Genomic DNA, 15,058 nt, shown 5'->3' on the forward strand with positions numbered 1-15,058 from the left:
GCGCTGAGCCTCCCTGCTGCTCAGCGTTTGCAAGGGGGAGAAAGAAGACATGTTATATAACTCTCTGCTGCCTCTGTGCCTCTCACAGGTGGCCCTCAACTGACCACAAGAGGACAACAGATCATTAAGTGCGGTGGCAAGGGGCTGGAAATCAAAATACAGCCACTCTGCTCCCAAAATGATTGTTTCCTCTTTCCGACGCCGTGTTTCATGGGCAAATCATTTTACGCGCCATGGTTTATTTCTTCTCGTAGGTCGTAAAGGTTTTATTTGCTGTTAACAGATGGCGTCATGGGAACTCTGGCCGTGAACAGATGGAGCAGGGAGTGCTGGGGATTAAGGCAGAGGAAGCTACACATTTGCTGGCCGTTTGAGTTTTCTTTTAAAATAACTTATAAAGGTGTGGACAAAAAATCTAAAATCGTTTTGGAGTCCACGAAAGTCACACACAACGGTGCCGATATACTGGGTTTCACTTATCAGCCAAGTAGCCAACTTTCTAAGATTTGACCGTGCTTGTTTGTTTGTGTGTGCTGATACACTCTCTTTAATGCTGCAGAGGCACCAGTTCTAAGGGACTCTGAGGAGCATTTTGAAGAGAATTTGCAGGGAGAATCTGGGCGATTCATTAGTAGCCCGTGTACTTTGAAACCAACGATACCCTATTTTAGAACCAAATAAAAGCAACACCAAGTTGCAATACGCCCCCTTACAATATGAAAGCTCTCTGTGACGAGGCATATCAGAGCTCAGAGCGAACAGGCAGCCTCCTCTTTGGCTCCCAAGCCCACAGTCGTCACACACCCATTCATGTGAAATCAATGGGATGCACCTTATCTGTCTGGATGTAACTGCTCCAGTTGGTTGCTTTTTAGTGTTGTAGATATAAAACTGGTCCAGGTGTTTTTTTTTTTTGGAGTGCTCTATCTGTGCACAGCAAAACACTATAATAAGGATTACTGTGCATAGCCATAGAATCTCTACCTACACAGGCGCTTTGCCCCCTCATAGGTCCTTCTCGTCCCAGTCCTCACAACTTGAAGGCCATCTAGAACGCTAGTCTTTCTTTTAGTATTACTATAAAAAACCCTTCAACCCACCGCCATTCCTGCTGTTTTTCCTGTCGGACTAGTAACGGGCTGTCGGAACACGTAGTGGGTTACCTTTTCCTTTTGAAGTGTCTTTTTCTGTCACAATATGCGATATTTTGTGTATCTTTGCTGGTGAATGACTCGCACACTGACCTTACCGTAGTGTCGGTAGGTCGCCTCCTTGATCTGCTCCTGCCGCGCTCCCCAAGCATCCGCTTTGCTGGGGTGGGGAGCATTCTACGCGGTCGGGGCAGGCTGGTCGGGTGCTGAGGTGGTCCCAGCAGCACCTGACTTCCACGGCCATGTCTTTTTAGGTAAGTGGCTATAGGGGAGATGGCAAGGCTGTCTTTTAGTATTGTGGCCCTGGGCTTTGAGACTTGGTTGCAAATAAATGACATATATAGGAAGTAGTCCCTGGCATTCTTTTTTTTATTTATTGCGATTCAATATTTAAGTACATACAAATTCATGTCATAGATGAGAAATACATCATAAATCTCCATATTTCTTCCAGAGAGGTTAATACAAATTCATTAGACAAACAAGCATTTGCAATGCAATAGGTCTCGCAGCATTAAAGTTTGAGTTACTGGCATTGTAAATGACAATGCTTTGCATATTTTTCTTTTTCTTTAATTTGCAATTGGTATATAAACATTATTTGTGAATGGTTAGCTGTTGCTTATGCGAGTTAGTGTTAGTGTTTTCTGACTCTAGAGCAAGCTGTGATGGCGGACCCATTACGGTGCGCTGTCACTGTGCCCCTGTTCCATCCTCCCTGTACGTATATCAGGGTGTCTTTGCGACTGCCAGAGCATATCGGTATATCAACACGAGTGTCCGTTAGCGTCTCCTGTGTCGCTATCTACGGTCTCTGAATGAGCCTATCTCTTCCTGCCGCAGTACAATTTCAGTGTTGCCTGTTAATACTTTGTCACACTGTTCTGTGCTCGTGCCTGTTAAACGCCCTGTGACAGTGTCTCCTTCACACAGTGCTGTCCTTGATACCCGTCATTGCACTGTCAGTGTCTCATTGCCCAGTTTCAGCTCGTTAGGACAAAAAGCATGAAATAGTCACAGCAGGGTCTCCCTATAGTGTGCTGTCTCCCGACTCCCTGTAGTGTGCTGTCTCCGTAGTGTGCTGTCTCCGTATTGTGCTGTCTCCCTCTAGTGTGCTGTCTCCCTGTAGTGTGCTGTCTCCCTGTAGTGTGCTGTCTCCCTGTAGTGTGCTGTCTCTAGTGTGCTGTCTCTAGTGTGCTGTCTCTAGTGTGCTGTCTCCCTGTAGTGTGCTGTCTCTAGTGTGCTGTCTCCCTGTAGTGTGCTGTCTCCCTGTAGTGTGCTGTCTCCCTATAGTGCGCTGTCTCCCTATAGTGCGCTGTCTCCCTATAGTGTGCTGTCTCCTCTCCTAGAGTGTAGTCAGTTTTCCGTGCCCAAGTGTAAGTGAATGTCGGCCACTTGACTCAATGCCTTGCCATCCTAATGCACATAAGTGTATCCCTAATTGAACATGTCAGTGTCTCATCTCCATTCTGTCCGTTTCCAATGTCCCAGTGTACTGCATGCGACTCCTGTCCTAGCGGTCACCGTCTCTTGTTCCAGTGTACAATGGTGTCTTATTCTCCAATGCTTGCACCAGACCTAAACAAGGAATGAAAGCAGATAGCTTTCTGTCTTGGAGTAAAATAATTGTACTCTAAGACAGCCAGGCGCCTTATATTTCTTGACAGTACCGCAGTTATTTGTTCTGCGAAGCGCAGCCAGGGATTGGTGCAATATCCAAGCAGTAAATGACCTGTCAGTTAACAGAACACCACAATGACTATTTCTCCCTGGGGCGGGTCCTCTAAAGAGGGCTTTGCTCCCCCAGTTTGGTTGTTTGAGCTGTGTCACAAAGTATCCCTAGATGAAATAGGTTTACTAAATATTCCTACCCGAGGAAAGACACACAACCTGAAAATGCGAGGATAGGGCACCTGTTCAGCAGCCCAGGGACTGCTGAAACAATGTCTCTCACCTTGTTCTCGCACGACAAATAACACAAGTAAATCATGAAATGATATAAACCCCTATGAACTGCATTTAATACTGCTTCCTGCAGTGGGAAAATAACGATAATTTAGTACAACACCTATGAGGAAAAATAAATTAGATATTTACTAAGTAAGCTTTACACACTAATCAGTACATAAGATGTGCATCAAGTAATTGTATACATTCTTGTTCATCAGTAAACTAGAGCCCAGTGAAAAGTGCAGTTCCGAGGTAGTGTCCCAAAGTTCCCTGTCCCCATTGTGCACCCCGGATGCAATACCTCGAAAGTTTGGACCTGTTGTTGCACTTACTACCTGATAGTGGAAGGTGCTGTAAAGTCTGCAGCAGAGCTAGCTCCCACAATGCAGTTTGGATGCATGGTTTGTAAAAGCTGCACTTTCCCAAGTAATGATGCTGTCTGCAGCGCACATAAAGCGACAATTTTACAGGCTGCAGCTTAGCACAGCATTCACCTGCCAGACTATACCGCTTTTATCTGCATGATATCGCTCTAAACAAGCTGGAGATTGGGGAGGGGGCAGGGTGGAGCGCTTGCACCTGGGAGGTTGTTCTAACCCCCTCAGGGAAGTTATTTTCGGGGCAAGATCGCGTTAAATAATCCTTGGCTTTATGGGTCGCCCTCTTTATGCAAACCTGCAACAGAGTTACAGGGCTATCCAAAAGACTTCGGTGTGAAAAGCAACCTTAAGAAAGATCCCATGGGGGCTTCATACCAATACCCTGGGAGTTCTTCTGGCAGGGCCCCTGGATGAAAGCGGCACCCTGATATTCCCAAGATGAGTTGTAAACCTGACTCACTGGGGCCAACCTGGTAAGGCTTCACCTCCGTGCACAAGTGTTTTTTTCCTTGACTGGAGGGTTCTAGGTGTGGGGTGAACCCCCAAAGGTTCAGCACCAGATGTCATGTATTTCTGGTCCACATCGGCAAATCAGGCGGGCAGCCAGTTTAGGTCATATCAACACTGGCTGCCCTTGGATCGCCGGTAAGTTAACCCAATATCATACCCAAAAAAACTGGAACATAACTTTCTCCAAACAAACTGGTGTGGTCGCAGTCATTCACTTGTGTACTTTGCCTCTGCTTGTACTTGCTTGTGTAATTAAGAATGTGTGCCTGGCTATAGGCTATCTGTGCTATGAAACTTCTAGTGGGCTGTGTATGCCTGGAGGATGGTTGGTTGTGCTTAACTGAAAGGGTGGGTAGTTGACTTTATATGGATAAGTGAATAGTTGTGTATGTGTTAAAGGGCGGTAGCTACGTTTCTGTGGGGTCGAGTGTGTCAAACTGTACAATCGCATTTTGGACAGAAGCAAAGAAATGAAGAAGCAAGACAAAGCCAACAGCTTTTTCCTCATTACTACGACTGCTGCAGAAGGCGCTTCGAGGCGTCTGCGCATCAGCCATTTTGAATCGACTGAACAGGACAGCCAAACCCATAAAATCACTACAACACCTACGAGGAAGGAAATCGGAGTTTTTCCTGTCTGGTTGTTTCTGTGTTTTTTTAAGCAAACCGCCTCTCTTACGAAAGATCGAGCCCACAGCCAAACCCGGGCTGTCCTCTCGCATTACAGACAAACACAGAGGCCTCCGCTGACACCAAGTGCAACAGAATACCTTACACCAGGCATTATTAATGAAGGAGACGGATTAATTTCCTATTTATAAGAACCTAACCAACTGGCCAGTCCGCTGACAGCACTATTAATGACTCTTAATGCCCCGCAGGCGGTAATGGGGCCCTCTGGGACATCCAGGAGCGCAGCAATTTGTATTAAGGATTTAGACATAACAAAAAAAAAAGACAAACCTCGAGGGAGCGAGGCAGTTGATCAGCGGGCGCCCCGGTGGAGCGAGGCAGACAAATAATAAATGGCAGGCCTGCGATTAAATCAAACCTTCTCCTTGAAGTGTTAAAGTGTCTGGCTGTCACTTGGAATGTAGCGCTTGTTAAAACCTCCTGGGGGCTCCAGGCGCAGAGGCAGCGAGCTGGAAGGCGAAACGGAGCAGGGAAGGAGGAAAAGAAAACACAGAGGGGCTGGAGCTCGGGGCGGGCTCGGCTTGACAAGTTAAGCTTCTGAGTCATAATGTTTTCAGTATATTTGTATTTCCGAAGGGGCAGTAGGTCCGTGGTTTCCTGTTGCTCTGGGCTGGAGTGCTGAAATGAGGTCTGCTGCTGACACGGAGGAGGACGCTACTGCGCGCGCACTCCTAAAAACGAAACCTATGGTGGGGGCGGGACTTCCGTTTTGTGAAGCCCGCGCCCACGGAGTGCCTGGAGGAGCAGTGGTGCCCAAGGGAGAGCCCAGCGGTCGGAGGCTGCACAAGTCCGGAGTGCCGGTGAGCGGGGAAGGGGGGGATGCCTGTATGTGTGCGTGTGTCTGTGTGTGCGACGGCGGAGGGAGGGGAGGGAGGGGGGGAGGGTAATGTCTCTACGTGCGTGTATGTGTGCTTGTGTATGCGCATGCGTGCAGGGGGGGGTGTGTGCCTGTGTATGTATGCGCTTCCCAGGAGACAGACACGGCGAGCGCGTGGCCTGCGACGATCGCATTTTGAGAGAAGCGCGCGGCCGGCGCTGTCTCCTGGGAAGCAGAGTCAGTAACAATAGATCTCGGCGAGTACAGTGCTTACGCACTGTATCGCTACGAGACCTAAAAAAACGGATAAAACCATATGAGCAAAATACAAAAAACCCCAATATATAAATAACTTCATATTAATCCTGCTTGATCACAGGTCCCCAGATTAATAATCCTAGTTTCTGTTTCCGTGTCCCCTTGAGAGCATATAAACTATATTCCAGATTAAAGATGACAAAATGTAGCTCTCCAGATTTCTAATGTAGGGGTTTCCTTTTGCAATCACATGGAGGCTATACAGATACGAGCTACAGCAACTGCAATAAAAATCAAATATCGGAATTCAAAAGCAGGGTGTCCCTTAGTCCTATCATCCCTTATACCCACCAACATAGTGGACAATGCGATATTTATTTCAACTCCAGTAATTTTCGAGAGAAACTTTTCTGTATGACCCCAAAACGGAGCTAATTTCCTACACATATAAAAAATGTGTATCATATCAGCTCAATCTGCACTACACCAAAAACATTTCCTGTCATGAAGTCCCCTCGATTTCAACATTTTCGCAGGGATATGATTTAAATTAAATATAGTTTTAAAGTGCAGTGTTCTTAGGCTAGCAGATATTAAAATTCTCCCTGCCATATCTATTGGTTGTTTTATATATATTTATATATATATAGTCTTACCTGTTTTCCAGCAGCTTGGCTCCGCCGATCCCCGCAGCTCCAGCAATAAAGGGCCGGGCTTTGCTCTGCCTGTTCCCCCGGCCGGGCTTGGCTCCGCCGGGCCCATCCCACCCCTGTGACCAGCAGCAGCGGACGTCAGAGGCAAGCGCCAGGAGGCGCATAAAGGCTCCCTCGGTGCAGAGACCGGGGGGGAGTCTTACCTGTTTTCCAGCAGCTCCTGAGGGCCGGGCTTGGCTCCGCTGATCCCCGCAGCTCCAGCAACAAAGGGCCGGGCTTTGCTCCGCCTGTTCCCCCGTAGGTCTTGGCTCCGCCGGGCCCCTCCCACCCCCGTGACCAGCAGTAGCGGACGTCAGAGGCAAGCGCCAGGAGGCGCATAAAGGCACCCTTGGTCCCTCTCCCGCGGGACGCGCGCGGGCGCACGCCTGGAGAAGCCCGGGACAAGGGCGGGGCCGTCTGCGGCCATCAGAGGCCGGAAGAGGCTGGGCTGGGCCACGGACTTTGGCCCTGTATCAAAGGGCTAATATACTCAAGTGAGACTTTTAACTTTGTTATCTGGATAAAGTGCTTTTGTAGTTTGCTCTGTTGTTCCATCTGATACCTAAGTACAATAGCAAGTTTGGACGATGTCTAAATCTAAAACTGATAAAACTGCATCTGGGTTGGGCACCATGGACAATTATTTGGTAAAAATGGTGAACCAAATTAATAATGATCGAAGGGCCTCGCTAGGTCGAGGGACTAATCCTGATTTACATGAAATTATGCCCACCCCATTGGCAGATCCAGCTGTGGTTGATATTCCTGTTGTATCTGATAGGGCTGTCATAACCGCTGAAGTGCAGGTGCATGCCGAGTTGAATGAGGATTTACCTGATATATCTGCTACTTCTGTTATACTTACTGAGGAAATAGAACAGCCACCACCTGCCCTCAGACCAGTGAGAACCTTTAGAAAGTTACAAATCAAACGTGGGGGGAAGTACGGCAAAAAAAGAGTAGAAACAGTGCAATTAGTTCCAAATGGCTCTGCTATTGGAACTGATTTACATGAAGATAAAAATGCAGCTGGTACAAATATAAATTCGGAGCAATTTGCCCTATTGATTCGTACTATAGAAGCTAAGATAGAGACAAAGATAGAAGAGCTGTTGAAACCCTTGACATCTAAATTGGATACTGTGGCCCTAGAAGTCAATAGATTAGGTGGATTGTTAGCAGCACACTTGGCCTCAGCCTCGGCTAAAAGATCTAAGGCTGTGGACAAGTGCCCTGCTGGAGAGGGGCGGGAAACTGTTAGAGTGAACTCACAGCAAACTAGCCAGCAAATAACTGCAATTGAAATTGCCTCACCTGATCTTACTCCACCAATCGGGCAGAACAAACAGGCGACAGTAGATCCAGAGGGTAACCTGGATATTAGACAAGTAAAGAAATGTTGCTACATTAATCTTCCACCTAACTGTGCACCTTATATGGTTGTACTAACAAATGTCCCGCCCACTGACTGTCACTCTGCCCAACCCTATGAGGAATCACATGATTCATTAAAAAACAAAACAGTATTGTGGTTGAACAATAGATGTGGCTTTCCAATCACTTACTCTAATCAAATATTGTCAACGAGAAGGGTGAACTGGATTGGCCCGTCTAGAAAGACAGTTAGTGGGGATTGTATTATTGTTAACTTTAAGCATCTCCAACACGTTGCTACAGTCTTACTAAGAGCGGCCTCCTTAGCTTACAATGTGAACAGTGTATGTGTGCGCCCACTTGGTTATTTGTATACTCATTTACTCAAAGCCCCTCCTAATCCTAGGAAAATTAGACCATTTATTCCTATCCAGCCTCCGGCCCCTGAAGTAACATATCTGTATAATGTTGATAACCACTGTATGAATGTGTTCAATGTTGTAACGCAGAATAGATTTGATTCATTCTCAGGTCTGGAAGCGTGCGATTGACGTGAGGAATCCGAGAGACTGGGAAAGGAGAGATTGACTGAACTGGAATGTACGGAGAGTACACGGACAAAAATGAGTCAAAATAATGTATTCTCATGGAACATTGCGGGACTGGGTGCTAAGATGGAGGACTGCAATTGGATCAGGTACATTAAGCAGTATCAGATTATCTGTTTGCAGGAGACTTGGTCAGTTGAATGTGACAAATTCCTTGAAGGGTATAAGGCATTTTATGTCCCCGCAATAGCAACAACTAGGGGAAGACCTAAGGGGGGAATGGCCACATTCATCTATGTTGCACTATCTTGTAAAGTACGTAGAGTTTTAACAAGCAATTCTGGAATCATTGGTTTAATTTTAACTGGAGAAAATTGTACGGCTGGCTTGGTCAACTTTTACAATGCTGTCAATCCATTCTCAACCTTGAGTCAAATCTCAGCACTGAATGTTTTTATTAGTATTTCTATGAAGGTTTGCCTCCACAATCTCATGATTATGGGTGATTTTAATGTCCACCCTTGTGGTGACCCCCTTTTGAAAAGTATTTCGGATCTGCATTGCGCACGATCCGAGGGTTTGCATCTGGAACACACGATAGAGGGGGAACTCTTTAATGATCTATTGAATGATCTGGACCTGACGCTGTCAATGGCATTGCTGGATCCTAACAAGTGTTTTGAGACCCCGACGTTTAAGGGACATGGGAGGGGAACTTTCATTGATTATGTATTACTTACATCTCCTATGCAGTCCTTTGTGGATTCTTTTACTATTGAAGAAAGTGAATTCAGTGATCATAACCCGCTCACTGTTCACCTGAGGGGCCCATGGATAGCTAAAGAAGGACCGAATCATATCACTGGTAGGGTGAGCACAACTGATGGGAGACGTCGCCTAAGATGGTCTAAGATTAATCCAGATCTGCTGTACAAAGACATTAAAACCATTTGTGCAGATGACATCACGGTTTGCACTCAGAAAGGGTTGCAGCCGTGTAAGGTCCTTAGTGCTTTCCAAAGTCTTTAGGGCAAGGTCACCCAGCTGCTGTTGGCGCCAGCAAAGAATTTAGAGAACGTGGGACCAAAATGGTTTAACCACGATTGCTCTAAAGCAGCAAGAAATCTAAGGCTGGCACTGGTAGCTAAACCAAGAATAAAGGAGACAGTTCAGCTGTGTCGGAAAGAATATAAATCTACCATTGCCAAACATAAGGAATCTTTAAGAGAAGAGGCATGGAGTGAGATTCTTGATCCCACTACCTTGCGGTGTACTTCCAGATTTTTGGCGGTAATGAAGAAACCTTTTTTGGTCCAGGAGCCAGGTAGCGGTCTGGAATCCTATATACCAAAGGAGGAGTGGGAAGCACATTTTAAGCAACTATATTGCTGCTCAATGGTTGAAACATCCAACCCTGCCCCTTGTAATAATGGTGAAATAATCAGTTTTGATAGAGGGGAGGTTTTTGAGGGTATTGTAGGACTAACAGCTGGGAAAGCTCCTGGTCCTGACGGGATTCCTCCAGACTTATTTAAGTCTGAGCCAAATTTTGGGGCACCAATATTAGAGTCTGTTTTTAATGCTGCTGTGAAAAATGGTTGTCCACAATCATGGGGGGTTTCTACGATTGTCCCGGTTTTTAAGAAGGGGACAAAGGTAGTCCACATTGCTACATACCTATTTCACTAATAGACTCTATGGTTAAAATAGTGGGAAGAATTCTACTACAGAGACTCCTAGACTGGGCGATGGAAAACAACATCATGTCCATCTCCCAGTATGGTTTCAGCAGTGGTCGCTCAACAATAACTCAGTGCCTTAACCTCTTTTTAATATTAAGTAAGTACACTGTTGCTCAAAGGGGTACCATTCACCTCGCCTTCATGGACCTGTCCTCAGCTTTCGATTGTGTTAACAGAGGAAAGTTGTGGCAGCCCATGAGGGCAAAGGGTGTAGATAGTGGAATTGTTAATTTTCTTTTTGATCTACATGGCAATACTAGAGCAAATGTGAGATATTCTCAAGATCTGAGTACAACTAATAATTTTGACATTAGAAAGGGTGTTCGCCAAGGATGTATCTTGGCCCCCTTTTTAATTTTTATATTAATGAGCTAGATAGCGTCTTACAGAATGTATCGGCTGACTGCCCAAGAGTAGGCAGGCAGGGAATTCCTGTACTTTTATACGCAGATGATGCGTTTTAATTTCTAGAACTGAGAGGGGTCTTCAGGCTCTCTTAAATGCTTTTAAACTGTTCATGACGGAAAGAGACCTTTTGGTCAACAATTCGAAATCATTTGTTATGCAAGTTGGCCAACAACCAAGAAGGAACTTTTCATTTAAAATCGATGAAGCAGTAATCCCCATATCAAAAACGTTCTTGTATCTTGGAGTTCTTTTTGATACTAAACTTAACTGGGGACCTCATCTTGCAAAAAAGAAAGGGGAACTGATTAGGGTTAATGCTTCAATCTTTAATTTTGCATCGAAACTGGGAAAAAAACTACCAGTGCCATGTTGAAACTTTATAATGCAAAATCAGTGGCAACTGCTATATATGGTAGTGAAATTTGGGGGTATGTTGCTGGTGAGCAGCTGCAGATCGCTGACATTTTTTTCCTGAAGCGCCTCCTGTGTGTCCCTGCAGGTACGTCAAATTTTGTAGTACATGAAGAGCTAGGGACACTTTTTCCTTACGCCCGCTGACCTGTTGGTTAAAATTGTGGTTGAATCAGGATATACCGCTGACACATCTGATAGTGAGGGATTATCTGATCCAGGATAAGGCAATGTGTACTCCATGGATAAAATATCTGAAATCCAGTTTTGCCAGGCTTGGCCGCCTGGATCTGTTTGAACACCCAAGTCATATTGTAAAAGGGGATCTGGAGTTAACTAAATGGGCCTTCCTTATGGACAGGAAGACCCGGAGGGAAGGTGTAGAGCTCCAGAAACAAAGTGTGAGAAAATTTGTCATGTTGAAAACTTGTGAAACTATAGAGCCGTATTTGCTGGGCTCACTCACCTCTCATGAAAAGTTCCTGCTAACAAGGTTTAGGTTAAATCTTTTCCATCATCTGCTGATTAATCCAAAAACTGATATTTTAATAAACTTGCAGCACCCTGCGGCTGCGATGCAAATTCTCAGCAGGATTTGCTGCATTTTATGTTTTTATATAGGTTTTATGAATACCCATGCAAGCGCTATCTGGTGACTCTTTAAAATAAAGTTAATTTTATTCAGATCAGACCGGCATTAATGTATTTACAACTTTTGCATAGTGACAGTATTCTCCAAATTACTGAATTTTTAAAATTGACTGTGAGGCTGAGAATTTGTATAGACCGGTAATGGTCCCTTGTGATGAATTATCTACTTTTTGATTCTGTTGTTTGGAAGACAGCCCATTCCTGCACCTTTGGCACTTTATCTGATATGTGTTTACAAATCATGTGTTTTAAATTGTTTTATTATTGTATATGTACTTTTATGGTTTGTACAAAAACCGAAATAAAGTCTTTACTACAGCTACTATATATATATATATATATATATATATATATATATATATATATATATATATATATATATATATATATATATATATATATATATATATATATATATATATATATATATATATATATATTAACATCTCAATCGATTCCTTCATCTTATGTTTTGGGCCTCTAAATGATCTACTGTGTGTCTAGTAAACAATTGTATATCACACCAATCTGCTGTTTATGTCTGATGCGTCAACTAACACATCCAGCTCAATTATCCATTGTCTTTTCTTCAAGAAATCCCTCATCTGCAGGAATTGAAAAAATTCTGTTTTCGGGAGTTTGTATTTATAGACTATTGTCAAGAAAGAGAGCAGATTTCCATCCTTATATAGTTTGCCTATACATGTAATCCCTTTATCTTTCCAGTTATGAGCCACCCTGTCGGATAAGACAGCAGGTAGCAAAATGGGTGTATTTATAGGTTTATAATGACAACCCCCTCGATTTGTAGCTTTCTCTGTATTACCTACCATACCTTATAAGCAGCTGTTACCAGCCAACTTGAAACAAGTTATTTTATAGTAATAAAATTCCGATATTCTAAATAAGCAATTCCTCACCTCCACCCGAACAATATCTGATATATAGATGGGCGCTCTGCAGGATTGACTGCTTCCTCCCCAGTAAGCATTCTCCGGATGTTTTGTAGGATGCATGCATAAAGATAAAATGTCAAATCTGGTACAGCCCGCCCGCCCTTCTCTCGGGGCAGTGACATGAAACACATTGTTCTCCGTGGTTTCTCTTGAGACCATAAAAATATAGTACAACATGATTGCAGCTGCTGCAGTTGTCCCCTAGATAGTTCCTGTAGTACAGATCTGAAAAATATAAGACTTTAGGTAACATTACAATTTTTAATACGTTGCATCTTCCCACCATTGAAAGATGGAGGCATTCCAATCTATCTAGTTGGCTCTTCATACTTGTGAGAATAGCATTCCAGTTAACTTCTATTAATTCATTCAAGCATTTCCTAATCCTGACCCCCAGATAAATCCCTTCATTGGTCACCCTAGGGTCTCTAATACAGGTTTGATTAGTGCATAGAATTTGTGTCTTAGATGCGTTGAGTTCATACCCAGATACAGGTCCAAACTTGAGTGCCATTCATTCTTTCTCGGGTATTGCTACAGCCAGATCAGCTGTTGCGACCACAATCTCGTCTGCATACACTAGCACTCAAAGCTGCTCCTGTCCACAGTCTACAGATTTAATTCTCGGGGTCCTTTCTAACTTGGTTAAAAACGGGTTTATATATAATGCGAATAGGAGTGGGGAGCACAAGCAGCTCTACCTCGTACCTCTTGATATATATTCCAGTTCCGATTCCAAGTCATTAATACAAATTCGAGATTTGGGGGTCTTGTACAAAGCTTGAATTGCTTTGATAAACACAGGGCCAAAACCGGTGGAACATAGTGTCCCCCATAAAAAGTTCCATGAGACAAGGTCAAACATTTTCTCAGCATCTAACAAAACAAGGCCTAGGGTGGTGCCCTGCACACTAGTTGAATCAAAATAGCTACCACCCTATTAATATGCTTCACAGTAACCCTGTTGGGTATAAACCCATTATGTTCATTGATACAAGTGGGGTGATGACTTTATCCAGCTCGGAATCTAGGATTTTAGTGTAGATCTTCCCGTCACAGTTTACCACACAAATAGGTCGATAGGGCCCTGGAAACTCTGCTAATTATTATTATTTTATTTAAAAAACAATATTTGTTTTTTACCAAGATGGGGGAACTACACCTTGCACTTGTTGCAGGGTGGTCAATAGCTCCGATTTTAATTCCTGGAAGAAGGTTCTATAAACCTCCAGAGGCAATTTGCCTGGACTCACAGCTCTACCATTGCTCAAGTTTTTTTCTTGCCTCTTCTAGTTCTTCCATGGTATAGGATTATCAAGAATAACTGCTTCTTCCCGGACCACATTTTCACAGTCTCTATCCCTAAGAGACGTCTCAACCCCTTCCTCCTCGTGGCTGTCCTCTGTATATAGATTTTTAAAAATGTATGAAATACTTCCAGTGTCTCATGTAGGGTTTCCACTAGTTTACCCTATATACCCCTCATGTTTTTGGTTCTCTTTGTAACTTCTTTGGAGCGAAGTCTTTGTGCCAAACATCGCCTGGCAGCTTCCCTGAACTCATATCTTTCTTTTTCACACAGATTATACTTAATAGCAATCTCTTTGCTCCAGTATAAATTAATCTTGGCTTTGCTATGGGAAACCTCTGATTGTAAAGAAACAACATCAACTCCCTTCAGTGTGTCTCCCATCAGTTCTTCTTCCGCTAGCCTGAGTTTCCCATATGGGTCTTGGATCTCGACACTCAGTTGCTTCTGTCTGTGAAGCCCTTTACTCAGAACTTCTCCCCTAAAACCTGCCCTAAGGGCATCCCAGACATAAGCCTGTGAATTTGATTTGTGGTTAACTTTCAGAAATTACCGGATCCAACTATTCATATAATTTATAAAGTTAGAACCTTTTAAAAGTTTCCGGTTAAACAAGAAGAACCTCGAGAAGGAAAGTTATTATTACTGCTAGTCGGGATGTCTATCACTAATGGGCCATGGTCTGATGTAATTCTTGGATAGACTTGTATTCTAGAGCCCGCTAGCAATGCTGATGACACAAAGAAGTAATCCAACCGAACCAGCTTATTATGAGGGTAGGAGTAAAACATGAAGCCACTGTCTGAACTCTGTAATGTAGACCATGTATCTATCAGACCATGATCCTCCACCAAGTGCTGTAATGCACTAAAGACTTTAGGTTTCCTGCCTTTATAGAACTTCCACCCCTTCTGAAGCTCTTGAATTTTGAATAATAATAATAATGAATATTAAAATCCCCACAAAGAATTAATGGGGTAGGCCATGATGCCAAATCTAGATTAAGGCCCCCCTATACTGCTGCTTCGTCCAGATTGGACCCATACACAGAACACAACTTAAACATAGATGCCCCCCTTGCACATTTAATAACCACCCAATGACCCTGATTGTCCACCAATGTCCTGCCAGTAACTTGCACTCCATTTTTAGCGAATATGGCTACCCCTCGATTCATGGTGGACTGTTGTGTACAGGCAAATAAAAAA

The 15,058-nt window shown here is 43.9% G+C and overlaps 1 pseudogene; it reads left to right on the top strand.

The window, feature by feature from the left end:
* The first annotated feature begins 8,499 nt into the window (after positions 1-8,499).
* LOC147702342 (uncharacterized) lies at positions 8,500-10,062 on the top strand (annotated as a pseudogene).
* The last annotated feature ends 4,996 nt before the right edge of the window (positions 10,063-15,058 follow it).

The sequence above is a fragment of the Lissotriton vulgaris genome, chromosome 7 (assembly GCF_964263255.1).
Source record: "Lissotriton vulgaris chromosome 7, aLisVul1.2, whole genome shotgun sequence".
NCBI lineage: Eukaryota > Metazoa > Chordata > Amphibia > Caudata > Salamandridae > Lissotriton > Lissotriton vulgaris.